This window comes from Acomys minous (genome assembly GCF_964271855.1).
Source record: "Acomys minous genome assembly, chromosome: 2".
NCBI lineage: Eukaryota > Metazoa > Chordata > Mammalia > Rodentia > Muridae > Acomys > Acomys minous.
The window spans coordinates 3,541,504-3,555,000 of record NC_140484.1 but is presented as its reverse complement, the minus strand read 5'-3'; the positions used below and the strand labels follow the sequence as shown (position 1 = coordinate 3,555,000).

At 46.6% G+C, this 13,497-nt stretch overlaps 1 long non-coding RNA gene across 1 annotated transcript in view; it reads left to right on the top strand.

Moving 5' to 3' along the window:
• LOC311607987 overlaps positions 1-4,959 on the top strand; it is a 9,845-nt gene extending 4,886 nt beyond the window's left edge. The window contains exon 3 of the long non-coding RNA XR_014782806.1: positions 3,257-4,959. This is a non-coding gene — a long non-coding RNA (uncharacterized lncRNA). The remainder of the gene's footprint in view (positions 1-3,256) is intronic.
• Positions 4,960-13,497: the final 8,538 nt, after the last annotated feature.

Below are 13,497 nucleotides of genomic sequence, written 5' to 3'. Positions count from 1 at the left end.
TGCTGGCCCCACTGTCTCTGCATCCTGCTCTCCCTCTCAGGCCTGCCGTTTCATTGGCTAGGATAGAGCGGGCCTGTGAGACTTCTTTGCTCCACTCTTTTTTAAATATATATTTTATTAATTTATTCATATTACATCTCAATTGTTATCCCATCCTTTGTATCCTATTCCTCCCTCCCTCCCGCTTTCCCCCTACTCCCCTCCCCTATGACTGTGACTGAGGGGGACCTCCTCCCCCTGTATATGCTCGTAGGGTATCAAGTTTCTTCTTGTTAAGCTGCTATCCTTCCTCTGAGTGCCACCAGGCCTCCCTATCAAGGGGACATGGTCAAATATGGGGCACCAGAATTCATATGAAAGTCAGTCCCCACTTTCCACTCAACTGTGGAGAATGTCCTGTCCATTGGCTAGATCTGGGTAGGGGTTCGAAGTTTACTGCATGTATTATTGTCCTTGGCTGGTGCCATAGTTTGAGCAGGACCCCTGGGCCCAGATCTGCGCATCATAATGTTCTTCTTGAAGGTTTCTAGGACCCTCTGGATCCATCTATTTCCCCATTCTCCCCTGCTTCTGTCACCTAGAGTCCCAGTAGGAAGTCTTCCCCTCTGTCCCACTTTCCTGGTAAGTGAAGACTTTCATGGGACATGAACAACTTCCTGAAGAGAACACCAACAGCCCAGGCCTTAATGTCAACAATTAATAAGTGGGACCTCATGAGGCTGAGAAGCTTCTGTAAGGCAGGAGACACTGTCAAGACAACAAAGTGACAGCCTACAGACTGGGAAAAGATCTTCACCAACCCTACATCTAACAAAGGTCTAATATCCAAAATATATAAAGAACTCAAGAAATTAAACACCACCAAACCAAATAACCCAATTGAAAAATGGGGCTCAGAACTAAACAGAGAATTCTCAACAGAGGAATATTGAATGGCTGAGGAACACTTAAAGAAATGCTCAACCTCCTTAGTCATTAGGGAAATGCAAATCAAAACAACTCTGAGATTCCATCTTACACCCATTAGAATGGCTAAGATCAAAAACTCAAGCGACACCACATGCTGGCGAGGATGTGGGGAGAGAGGAACACTCCTTCATTGCTAGTGGGAATGCAAACTGGTACAACCACTTTGGAAATCTGGTGCTTTCTCAGAAAAATGGGAATAGGGCTTCCTCAAGACCCAGCTATTCCACTCCTTGGAATAAACCCAGAAAATGCTCTACCACACAACAGGGACATATGCTCAACCATGTTCATAGCGGCCTTATTCATAATAGCCAGAACATGGAAACAGCCTAAGTGTCCCTCAGTAGAAGAATGGATAAAGAAACTGTGGTACATATACACTATGGAATACTACTCAGCTATTAAAAACAAGGATTTCCCGAAATTTGTGGACAAATGGATGGAACTCGAAATTACCATAATGAGTGAGTTGACTCACAAGCAGAAAGAGTCAAATGGTATATACTCACTTATATCTGGACGCTCCACTCTTTTGTCCGCTTCTGCTAAATGTTCTGGGCCCTTCTTCTCCACTCCTGGGAGAACATAAGCCTTTGCTGTGCTCGGCTGTGCAGGGAGACAGTGCTTTCTGCAGAGACGCTTCGTAGGCGAAGCGTACCCAGAAGCTGTTTCAGAAGGAAGGGTTTGGTTCTCTCTGTCTCAGAGCTAAGTGTCCTCCGGATTCCGCTTTCCTGGGGCTGGCTGGCCCCCGACACGGTAACAGGAAGAAAGAAAAACAACAAAACACCCAGACACAAAAGCATGGTGCCTTTGAACACCTAAAGGGAAAGTAGGCCCACAACACACAACAGGAATGTCCAACAGGCGTCTCCGTGGAGGATTCTCTGTCGGAAGTCCTCAGTCGAGAATTCAGCGTCAGTTTTAACAGGCTCCCTTGGCTGACTTCTGTTAGATGCCGAAGTCATGCATTGGATGGTGTTTCGCTGTGCATGCGCCGTTTATCTCTGTCTGCTCCTTGCGTTCACTCAAGACCAAAAGCAAGGCCGGGTCATGCTTTGTTTCAGATCATGCCAAACACAAAAAGGATCTTCTTGTGTTTTCAATGGAATTCGCCTGAGATTTACAAAACCTCATATTCAAACACTGTGTATGTCACACTATACATGCTCTTTGCATTAAACTCTCCTTTAATAAAATAGAAATTTTATTTGTCTATGCTACTGTTCAATATTAATAAAGAAAACAAAATAAAAGGGAACCATAAGTAGAAAAAAAAAAAAAAGAAAGAAAACCTGGTGTAGTGGTACGTGCCTTTAATTCCAGCACTTAGGAGGCAGAGACAGGTGGATCTCAGTGAATCTGAGGCCACCCTGGTCTACAAAGTGAGTTCCAGGATTGTCAGAGCTATATAACGTGAGACCACATGTCTCAGAAAATAAACATTGAAGAGATGTAAGAATAAAAATATGTTTAGTAAAGACTGACTGTGTGTGAAGATGAAGTTGGCTGGATGTTTTTCCAGAATGGGAAAGAAAGCAAGAAATTCTAAGCAATTAACAGAAGGTATGAATATGCTATGTGCAGAAGATGGGACTTTGAGATGCTACGATGCTAAGCAAGCCTTATTGAGAGGTATTTGGGTTTTGCCTTATCTAGGCCCGACACAATAGCTAGTAGTACTAGGCCAGGGTACCTGACCTCCTCAGAGTCCCTTAGCTATATTTAGATGTGTAAACTAATGTGGACAGAGGCTTAAAAGGGAAATATTTTGCCTCTTGCCCTCCAAGTTTAGCCTGGTGCCAGAGAACTGTGGAAATCTCCCAGAATGACCTGGTGAGTCACATATCTGTCCATTTGTTTATGGAGGACATGGAGACCCCAACAGGTGGACTAACTAGTGGCCATTCTATAAAGAGAAAGGTTAACACGCAGGAAAAGTTTTCCTTCACATTTCCAAGAGAAGCCATGGTCAGGGAAAGCCTGTGACCTGTCCTCACACAGGTGGAACACCTGGTAAAAGAAATCCCAAGGAGCCAGCGGGTCCTGTGACGCTGAGGCAACCCCAAGTCCCAGACCCTCAGCTGTTCTTAGGGGAAAGTATAAGTGTAAGCGAAGTTAAAGTGAGCAGTGAACCAGTCTTTAAATTGTGGGTGACTGACATGCTATGTGGAGGTGTCACAGCTACTCCGTTCTAATCAAATTAAAGGACTCCACCCTGTTGCTAGCCGTGAACACAGTTCTGTTTGCATATTCTTGCTAATTCTTCTCATTTATTTTGCTCTACAAGGTCTACAAAATCAGACCAAGACTGTGGAAAATGCTACCACCCCGTCAGTAAACAGCACTGAAAATGGATCTCTGAACTCTCACAGTGAACTCCGGTGGTGATACTCAACTGCTGAAATGTTTACAAGACGGGCCTGGACAGCCTATCTATCTGGGCCTGTCCCACTGGCTACCCTCCAGAGCACGAAGTCAGCTAGAGTAGAGACCCTAAGCCCCTCTGTGTCCCCAGAGTCAGCTGGGAGCAGTCAGATTGGTTTGGTGTCTATTTCCTAAGTGATTTTAGGGTCTCAACTTGCCAGGGAAGAACTTTAGGCAGCTAGCTATGTAGGCATGGAGAGCGTTGAGGAAGTCTGTCCTCCTCCACTCTTCCTCCAGCATTGATGGTGGATAGCAAGGTAGATATGAGCAGCATCTGGAGGCTGTTGAAGTGGGACCCTCCACAGTGAACCCTTCCAGAACTCTGGATGCCACAGACTGCTCAAGAAACCCCCTAAGGAGGATGTCAACCTCACCAGCTGGAAAGAGCTACCTAGGAAACCGTTTGTCCCCTTCACCGTCTATCTACAGTAACAAAAGTCAGAAGTGTCATCTAGGGCCGTGACATTAAAATTTTTTTTCTTCCATTTTTGTGAATGGTGACATTTTCCCAAGCCCAAAGTAATTAGCACCTCAGAACTAAAGCCCGGACTCCTGCCCCCCCCTTCACCACTGCAGACCCCTGACAGTGCCTGGTCATAACAGATGGAGCCTAAGCTGCAGCCACAGTCCCCGCCGCTGCAGCGCCCTAGTATGGCTGCCTGTAGGAGATACTTATGACTCGCCTGGCATTCTTTTACTCACTGCTTATCTTTCTCTGTTTACTTCTAGCAAAGACTAACATTGGGGAAAAAATACCAAAAAAACAAGACAAAAAACCCAAAACAAAATAAACAACCACAACAACAACAACAACAAAACTTTCCCTCAGCCCAGGTTTTAGGTATACCCACATTGGCTTGTACCCAGACATCAGGCTCCACTTCACAGAGATTCCCCTACAGTGCCTCCTGATCCTTCTTAAAACAAACAAACACAGACAGACAGACAGACAGATAGACAGACAGACAGACAAAACTTAGCTTGAAAAGAAGTTCTTTAAGCTGGGTGAGATAAAACAACTAGTCAATGTAGTAAGAAAGAATCTAGAGGTGACTTGCTGGGACATTTTGTTTGTGAGGAAAACACAGAAAGCAGATAAACATAAAATAACGAGTTTTAAAGCAGAAGAGCTGGGTGTTTTATTTATGTCTTTTAATAATAAAAGAATAAAATGAACTTGAAAAACACAAAGGCAGAAAATCTGAAAGCAAATAAATTATGTTTTTTATAAACTTAGCAATTAATTTTAGAAACATAATAATGAAATAACTGCTACAGATACTTAAGAGGATACAGAAAGACTGGGCATTTGTGTGAATGAGGGTACCTTTTGCAGAACAATAATTAGACTAAAAATAACGAGGTCTAGGATGTCCTGAGGCTTTGGGGAAGACACTGATCATAGAAACCACTTCCTGATATAACGTTGTCATCCTGAGAGGCTGCTTGGCACCTGTGGGTCCTCTGGGGCACGTGAGAGGTTGGCCCCAGCCTCCTGGGTGATTCTGTTCGAGTCACTACACCTTCAGAGGCCATCATGCCAGCACAGGACTGCCACTTCAGTGTTTATTCGTACAGATTTTTGGTGCCTGGCTAGCTCCAAATGCCCATATTTTTTCTCCTTTAATGAGGCTCATATTTTTTTCCTTATTTTGAGTGATCATTTCCAGTTTCCCCCTTTCCAATCTTCCTCTAATAAATATTTCTTTTTGACTAGTCTACATGTCTAACAGAAGACTGGTTGAGCCAAGAATCTGTCGGTTGGGATGTTATTATTTATGCAGAGGGGATGTGGCATCCTCTCGGTGACTGGCGTTTCCTTCAGCACCCCCTCCCCCCCTCCCCCCAGCCCATCCCCCTCCCCCACCTCACTCCCCCTCCCCTCCCCTTCCTCCACCCCCCTCCACCCCCAGCCCCTCATTCCCCCAACCCCACCCCTCCCCTACCCCCTCACCCCACCCCACCCCCTACCCCCGCCAGCCCCCCTGCCCCCCCAGCCAGCCATTAAAAGCGGGGCTGTTGCTGATGGTAGCCTCAAGCCTGGAATTTGGGGAGGATGTTTTCTGGTGAGGACTAACCCTGTCATTTCAATTTTCTTTTTAGATTCATTCACTACGTAGTTAGAGATTCCAGAATTGCTCTTAGGTCGCCTTTCCGTTCAGGGAAAGGAAGCGGCTTCCTTGTATACTGCCTTGGGGTGCACATCAAATCTGCCTAAAACTCAAGACTCCTTCTGTTCATCCTGTGTTCTAGTCTCCTTTACAGAATATAAGCTTCCTTTACATGGACACCGCCATGAGTACAGAGCTCAGGAAAGGTTGTCAGTGGGTTTCAGACTCCTGTTCCCTCATTGCCTGGAGACAAAGTATGAGTGGGTTACATACGTGTTTGCTGGATGGGGCAGAGAGTTGTCAGGGGGAGGAATAAAGTGACGCACCTCTTTTTTTTTTTTCATTCCTCATCAAAAATACTCCCAGCAATAAGTACTTTATCCTGTGACGTTCATGACAAAGTAAATGATAATCCTTAAAAAACATTCGAAACAGCACAAACCCTTAAGGAAAAGAACACAGTTGTTAGCTGAACCCAAAGTTGTAGTGGTACCTGAGGACAGCTTGCCACGCGTGCGCCAGCTCACTTACCTCACCTGGCTTAAAGCAGCAGGCTGTGCCCTTCTGCCGCGTGACAAACAATGGCAGGTCTCGCTTGCTCTCTGGGTCTCTTGCTTCACTCGGCCCAACCGGACTCTTGGGCCTCACTCTAAGGAGCAGGCAGAAGACAAACCAGTTAGATAGGGCTTTCCAATTATTTAGATAATTCTCATGTTTTAGCTCATTTGGAATTTTGAACCTGCCAACAATTTTCGGTCCTGTTTGTCTTGTAAGTGAAGGCACTGAGAACGGGGAGACACGGGCTGTTTGGGCCCGTGGGTGAGAACGGGGGAGACACAGGCTGTTTGGGCCCGTGGGTGAGAACGGGGGAGACACGGGCTGTTTGGGCCCGTGGGTGAGAACCGGGGAGACACGGGCCGTTTGGGCCCGTGGGTGAGAACGGGGGAGACACGGGCCGTTTGGGCCCGTGGGTGAGAACGGGGGAGACACGGGCCGTTTGGGCCCGTGGGTGAGAACGGGGGAGACACGGGCCGTTTGGGCCCGTGGGTGAGAACGGGGGAGACACGGGCCGTTTGGGCCCGTGGGTGAGAACGGGGGAGACACGGGCCGTTTGGGCCCGTGGGTGAGAACCGGGGAGACACGGGCCGTTTGGGCCCGTGGGTGAGAACGGGGGAGACACGGGCCGTTTGGGCCCGTGGGTGAGAACCGGGGAGACACGGGCCGTTTGGGCCCGTGGGTGAGAACGGGGGAGACACGAGCCGTTTGGGCCCGTGGGTGAGAACGGGGGAGACACGAGCCGTTTGGGCCCGTGGGTGAGAACGGGGGAGACACGAGCCGTTTGGGCCCGTGGGTGAGAACCGGGGAGACACGAGCCGTTTGGGCCCGTGGGTGAGAACGGGGGAGACACGGGCTGTTTGGGCCCGTGGGTGAGAACCGGGGAGACACGAGCTGTTTGGGCCCGTGGGTGAGAACCGGGGAGACACGGGCTGTTTGGGCCCGTGGGTGAGAACGGGGGAGACACGGGCTGTTTGGGCCCGTGGGTGAGAACGGGGGAGCCACGGGCTGTTTGGGCCCGTGGGTGAGAACGGGGGAGCCACGGGCTGTTTGGGCCCGTGGGTGAGAACGGGGGAGCCACGGGCTGTTTGGGCCCGTGGGTGAGAACGGGGGAGCCACGGGCTGTTTGGGCCCGTGGGTGAGAACGGGGGAGCCACGGGCTGTTTGGGCCCGTGGGTGAGAACGGGGGAGCCACGGGCTGTTTGGGCCCGTGGGTGAGAACGGGGGAGACACGGGCTGTTTGGGCCCGTGGGTGAGAACGGGGGAGACACGGGCTGTTTGGGCCCGTGGGTGAGAACGGGGGAGACACGGGCTGTTTGGGCCCGTGGGTGAGAACGGGGGAGACACGGGCTGTTTGGGCCCGTGGGTGAGAACGGGGGAGACACGGGCTGTTTGGGCCCGTGGGTGAGAACGGGGGAGACACGGGCTGTTTGGGCCCGTGGGTGAGAACGGGGGAGACACGGGCTGTTTGGGTCCGTGGGCCGCCAGCCTCTCTTCTGGTTCTCCAGGCGTTTTATTCTGCGACTTCCACAGCCAAAAGGGCCATGTCCAGTGATAAAGAAAAAGGTCCCAAAGTGACTGCTACCAACGAGTCAGATAAATTACATAAAACATTTGCATATGCTTTCTATCTGCAGGTTTAGTATTTACTCTCTTTATTCTGCAACTAATTTTCCTATAAAAAAAAAAGAAACATGGTTTCTTCGTGCGCCAAAAGACTTTCAGATTACATTCCAATTAAAAACAAAAAACTTGGGACTCATGCTTAAAGTCATCAATGTTCACACTGACTCTTTCTTCTTCTTTTTTAATTTAAAAATTTGCATCTGTTTTGCAGAGCAATCTGGGCAAGCGGCTTGCAATAAGAAGAATCATAAGCCTGGTTTTAATTTACTTGTGTACATTTTCAAAATTACTGTGCCTGGAGTCTTCCAAGACTGATGTTTTTAATAAGTAGAATGTCATGTTATCAGGATTTGTGGGGCCAGGCTATCATTTGTCAGACATTTTCTCGTGTGTTTGTGTGTGTGTGTGTGTGTGTGTGTGTGTTATATTTGTGTGATGTTTGTGTGTGATGTACGTGGGTATGTGGTATGTGCGTGTGTGCACGTGTGTGTTGTATTTGTGTGGTATTTGTGTGTGGTGTATATGGGTATGTGGTGTGTGCGTGTGTGTATTGTATTTGTGTGGTGTTTGTGTGTGGTGTATGTGTATATGTTGTGTGTTGGGTGTATGTGTGTGTGGTATGTGTGTGTGTGTATGTGGTATGTGTGTGTGTATGTGGTGTATTTGTGTGGTGTTTGTGTGTGGTGTATGTGTGTGTGTGGTGTGTGTTGGGTGTGTGTGGTGTATTTGTGTGTGGTGTACGTGTGTGTGGTGTGTGGTGTGTGTGTGTTGTATGTGTGTGTGTGTGTGTGTGTGTGTGTGTGTGTGTGTGTTGTAGTGTGTGCATGTCCTTTTCTGGTTCCTCTTTGTCTTTGACAAAGGCACTCTCCCTGCATTGTTATTGGTTAGGCTTCTCCTGATGAAAGGGCTGTAATTCTCTTTCATAGTTTTTCCTTGTGTCAGGGCTCCAAACCCCTGTTTGAAAGCTAGCATGTTAGTTTTCCTATGAATTGTTTATTTTGTTTGAGAGCTTTTCTTTTTAAAGTTCTTCCTGTTTTTCTTACTGTGACTGACTTTTTTATACAGAGAAATATGAAACAAACCTCAAGTCATCAAAGGTACACTGACATTTTAACTGTGTTTACCCGTAAGTGTGTAACACTTTAAGAATATGCCCATAGTTGTTGGGGTTTTTCACAACCAAAGCAGTCTTAGCTGTTTCTCAAAATTGAAGCATGGCGCTCTGTTCATTTGCACTATTCTCCAGTGTCTGACGCTTCTTAAAGTTGGTTTATTTGGATTTGGGATGATGTGGTGAGAATTATCTTCAGAAACGAGGAAAGTGATGAAAATAAAATGGTGTGATATTTTTTATCTTGGTTATCTGATTCAAATAGAAGTGTTGTTCATTTTTGTTGACAGGCATTTGGGAGCTTGCTTTGTTTGTTCTTGTGGTGATGAGGATGCCAGGATGAGCCCACTCCCCTCCATTCCAAAAATAGTCCATCTTAAAAGAAAAGGGTGGCTACTCTTTTTTGTGAAAGGGCATTCCAGTGACCGACCTCCTGTGCAGAAAGAAGGATGTCCCACACCTTTGTTTTTTCCAACATTATCAGAAGGAGGAAGGCAGGGAAGTCTATCAGGTGTCTTTCAGCAGCTTGGACAGTTCCAAGTTCACTCTTTCTTGACAGTCTTTGGGCTGGGCCCCTACTTTTCTTTTCTCTTTCTCAAACTCTCCTGCTTCAGTTGGATGGATGTGCGCCCATTGGGGTGCGGGCAGCGGGGGGCTCACCACAGCCCAGTTTCTACACAGGGGAAGAGCATCTTCCAAGCAGCAGGTCTGCATGCTTGGAGCAGCAGGGCACGCTTCTCCCTGAGCTATTCCATGGACCAAAGCTCAACCTCTCGGATCTCCATTTTGTGGAGGAATTCTATGAAGAGTCTATTTCAGGAGGTCCTATGGCCTCCAAACCTGTACCAGGGCATGACTGTTTTCACATAGAGAGTGGGGGGGGGGGAGGGAAGGTTGAGGGGCTTGGGGATGGGGAGAGGCAGGGAAGGGGGAGGGGAGGAGGGAGGGGGAAGGGGCAGGGAAGGGGAGGGGGAGGGGAGAGGAAGAAAGTGAAGATGTAAAGCTATCTGTGTTTTATAGCGCTCCGCCTGTTTTTCTTTTGGGGTGTCCTTTTGTTCTGAGTCAAATACCTTTCAATATTCATTTTCCTTATAGGAAAGCAGAGGGAGTTCTGGTGACCGCCAGTGACCTGCAGTCAGACTAGCACTTTGCCGGTTGTTCGGTGCTTATGTGGTTCACCCTGTTTGAGCCCTCGTCTTTCTGAAATGGACGTTGACAGCTACTTTGGAAACTACGGCACAGAGGTTGATAGATCATTCAGGGGCCACCAGCACATAGAAAATAATGAGTGAAGCCCAGGTTTGGGGACTGGGGAGAAGGTTCAGTGTTGAGGAGCACTTGCTGTTCTTGCAGGCGACCTGGACTCAGTTCCTACACTCTCATGGCGGCTCTCAGCTTCCTGTACCTCCAGCTCCAAGGCACCTGCTGTTCTTTTCTGCCCTCTGAGGGCCTCAGATACGCACAGGAATAGCACAGGGCGTACATACACACATTCAGGCAAAACATTCATACACATAGAACAAATCTCCAGAATTAATATTTTGTGCACCTTGAGCTCCATGCCACTGACTTTATTCATTTTTATGAACATGTATTTTCTTATTTTTATCTCTCTTGAATTTAATTTCTAATTCTCAATCAATCTGACAGTGCAAAAAGCTCTCTAATAAAATATTATGTTTCCTGACTCTCTTCCCTTTTTCCTGGGGAAGGCAGGTTTTGCATATTTTATTCAATGTATTATACTATTGCTACACTTAGTCTTATCAGTTTTGGTCAGGAAATCATTCCCTCAGTGGATTTACTGCTATCCTCTAACTGCCTCCCACTTAAAAGAGCAGACATGCTTCCGGAGTTAGATCACGTCAGTGTTTGTGTTGTCATGGCTACTCAGGTACTAATCATTGCTTGAGCCACTTTGCTCAGGTTCACACTTTTTTCCCTTCATTTTTGCTCATTTGCTCGGCTCCTTCCTCTCACCTCTTTTTGTTTGATTGTCTTGAGACAGAGTCTCATGTAACCCGGGTTGTTCTCAAACTAAATATGCTATGGAGGAGGGCCTTGCACTCTGGATCCTCCTGCGTCCCCTCACAAGCTCTGGCTACGCATGCACCGCCACACCCAGCTTATCTGCTTGTGTTTCTAAATTTGTTACATTTCTCCCCAACAATTCCGAGATATGTAATGTAACATGGAGTTAATACTCTTTCCCAAAGTGCAAACAGTTTCAAGGGCTCGTCTCCGTTATCTTCTTGGATACTCCTTTCCTGGTCGCTGGTGCCAGCTTGGGCTGTTTGCGTGTCAACCTGGGCATAATTATCTGTCGTGTTGGGGGATTTATCTATAATGGTTTTATGTTCACTCTCACCTTTTTCGTATTTCCTATTGTTTCCTAAAGAGACACTGGAAGATGCACTTTTATGAATTCTTGAAGATGGAAATGTTTTCACTCTTCATTGATAGGTTAGTTGGGTATAGAATTTTTTTTATTGAAAAGCTTTCCCCTTGCATCTTGTAGCTCCTAGTTTTGCTGTTGATAACTTTAATGGTATCTGTATTTCCAGTTGGTTGTATTTGTATATCTGCCCCAGTTTATGAAATTCTGTTCTTCAGTGTTTTAGGCCTTATGTTAATATTTTGATGAACTAATATGAAACATTTTTTCCTGCTCTTATGTATGCTGTGGTGAATGTGTTAACATAGCAACAATGTACTCACATTAATGCCCTTAGTACCTGCTATGCATAATCATTACCGTCTCCTTTAATCTTCTTTTTCCCCTCTTCATAATAAAGTGGGAGATGGATGTGGTAGCTTACATCTGTGATCCTAACTTTCAGGAGGTTGAGGCAGGAGGATTGCTGGAAGGTGGAAGCCATCCTGGAATACGTAGTGAGAACAGACCAGCTAGGGTGTTAGAGAAAGATCCTGCCTTAAAACAAACAAACAAACAAACAAACAAACAAGATGAAACCCCCATGCCGGGGTGGGGAGCTCAGTGGTTAGGAGGCCTTGGTGCTCTTACAGAAAACCTGTGTGAACCCACACAATGGTTCACAACAATCCACAGCCCCTGTCCCAAGGGACCCAAGACCCTTTTCTGGCTCCCTTGGGCATCAGACACCCACATGGGGCACCCACATGCAGGTAAAACACACATACATATAACATAAAAAGAAATAAATCTTAAAAAAAAAAAAAAACCACCACCACCACCATCAACAACAATAGCAAACCGTGGAGGGGAAAAGCAGACCCTTACCCTCCCCGTGATTTGTAGGAGAGTTCCTAGGCTGTATTTCCAAGCTCAGCATTGCATTTTACCTTCGAGTTACTAATTTTTATTTGTGCTGTTTTGTGCTATGTCCTTGTTCCCCTTTAACTCTCCAGTTCTTTGTTGCAACCTCTTCCCATTTCCACTTGATTTCACTCTCCCTGCTGCTGCTCCCTGGTTCCCAGTGTGTGTGTGTGTGTGTGTGTGTCTGTGTGTGTGTGTGTCGTAAAATTTTACTGTTCCTATTTAATAAAGAATTATGACTGATGCTTCAGGGTTGGGCTTACTGCCCGGCAGACTTCCTTGTAGGACGAGCCAGAGGCTGTCCTCTGGTGAGGTGACTCCGATGACAGTCACTTTTTGTCTTGGCATCTTTCCAACTCTGTGTAACCATCCTTGTTTGGGGGCTTTCTGGGAACTCATAAGAGAGTGTGTGGTTCAGATGCAGACTTCAGTAGATTTGTAACATTTTTTTCAGCTGGGTACCTAACTGGTACCTAGTATTTTGCTGGTGTCTCAGGCCTGGCATCTTTGCTTCCACTCCCTAAGGGATGGAGCTTCATCTATTGCTTTGTGCTTGGGCTGGTCTTTCCCCACTTAAGAGCTCACACTGTCGCTCACCAACCCCCTCCTTTTCAACCTAGGACCCGAACTGTGCCTTCTTGATAACTCCTGTCATTTCCGGTTGCTCATTTTCACAGACATGTATATCGTCATTTTCCCTTTTGCTTGCTTCCTTCGCTGATATTCTGAAACGCATGGCTACCTCTGATCTGTAAATGCAGTCTCTCCTCATTTTCTTTGTTAATGTGAGCTGATACCTCTAAACTTGGGGATGCGTTTCTTTTCTTCGTATGTCAGGGAGGTTTGTAGAGGGGGTAGATATCAGTGTCGTGTTTATTTATTTGAGGCAGGGTTTTACTATGTAACCGGCCTGGTCTGGAACTGGAAATTTCTCATGTCAGCCTTCCCACTGTTGGGGTTACAGACCTGCACTGCCATGCCCAGGGATGGATGTACTCGATCCACTTTGCTCAATGGGAGGCACAGTCTAGCCCTTTTTAAAAAAATTAAATTTCACAAAAGACAAATTTCTACAACTGAGTCCTGGCAATTAACTAATTTTTTTTGGAGGGGGAGGAGGGATAGGATAGAGTGACACATGTGAATATTTAGAAAGAAAAGGTTAAGATGCTCATTTTATTTTCAATTAAAAATTATATTAGCCCAGCATAGTGAATTTAAAATCTTTAGATTTACTTATGACAGTATGTTTGAAATGTGTTAAGTGGAGAAATTGGCAGAAGGCGAGGTGGTAGGTGTGTAGCACGTGTGACAGCCTGGAAGAAAAGAAGGGGTCCAAGATGAAACAGAGCGCTAGGTTTCCGTCAGGAGGGGGCGATCTTTCAGAACGTAGCCATGTAAGC